This window comes from Wasmannia auropunctata, unplaced genomic scaffold (genome assembly GCF_000956235.1).
Source record: "Wasmannia auropunctata unplaced genomic scaffold, wasmannia.A_1.0 LD336103.1, whole genome shotgun sequence".
Lineage (NCBI taxonomy): Eukaryota > Metazoa > Arthropoda > Insecta > Hymenoptera > Formicidae > Wasmannia > Wasmannia auropunctata.
Genome location: NW_012026787.1, coordinates 297,080 through 298,281, shown reverse-complemented (window position 1 = coordinate 298,281; position 1,202 = coordinate 297,080). Strand labels below are relative to the sequence as shown.

Below are 1,202 nucleotides of genomic sequence, written 5' to 3'. Positions count from 1 at the left end.
TTGCAATAAGGAAAATATTCCTTAACGTGAAATGAAAAATAACTGTAATGATGTGATACTATGATGTGATTGAAGTTTCTAGTATTGATAAAGCTATTTATAATTTGATAATTATACTAACAATAATTATTTTTAACAACACTTCGTATCAATGCAATAAAAATATAATGAATAATAGTTATTAAATTGAGTTAAATTAAATACTTGAATTATGCTAAAATTACTAGAAATGTATGCTACTATTGTTGTTGAATAATATAAATTTATAACAATTTCCTACTTTTAACTATCTTATCGTTACTTTGTGTATTTTAATTTTCATCTGTTTTTGATGCGCGCCCCGACCCGCAAAAACCTCGGCTTCGCCTCGATTTGCAAAAGTCGGGCGCGTCCCCCCCTCCCCCACCGTTTGCAAAAACCTCGGCTTCGCCTCGGTTTTGCAAAATACACATTTGACGTATTAAATTTGCCAACTATATTTTACTTTTTATTATAAAATTCAAGCGTATGGACATGAGCTAACGGTAACTTTTTGTTTTTAATATTATTTAATGTACTTTCGGCAAGAGGATCAAGAAAAATAGCCTCGGCTTCGCCTCGGCCATCATATCACATACGCCAGGAAATCCAACTTTTTGGCCTTGGGACGTAATATACTATTTTTGTATTTGAATATAATACATTTTACAAAATAAAATACTCATGTTTTAAAAATATTCACATGTATCCTTTCTTCTTATCCTCCTTCTCATTTTAAGGGAATATAGGGAGAGAAAAAGCACGTACCTGAGCGGGGGTGACCCTACGAGGGAGAAAACGGTGGGAGGGAGAGAGAAACGCGTGCCTGAACAGGGCCCCAACGTGGGTGAGAGGGAGAGAGAAGCGCGTGCCTAAACGCATAGGTGATACGGAGAGAGAGAACGCTCGCTAGAACGGGGCCCAACGGGTGCGAGAGAGAGAAAAACAGGTTCCACGCGTTAAAAATGCTCGTTAGAACAGGAAAAAACAGGTTCAACGCGTGGGAGGGAGAAGGAAAGAGAATATAACAGAAACAGAGAAACAGAAAATAAAAGATTTAGCAATAAAATATTTAATTTAACTCTCTAATAAAAAATATTTCATCAATAATATTTAATTATATAATTAATTTAAAAAATACATAATTAATTAAAAGTAAAAAAAATTAATTAACCCTTTCCCTG

At 34.4% G+C, this 1,202-nt stretch overlaps 1 protein-coding gene across 1 annotated transcript in view; it reads right to left on the bottom strand.

Annotated features, from left to right (window-relative positions):
• Positions 1–1,202, bottom strand: part of LOC105457270 — an 11,583-nt gene that overhangs the window by 1,074 nt on the left and 9,307 nt on the right. The window lies entirely within an intron of this gene.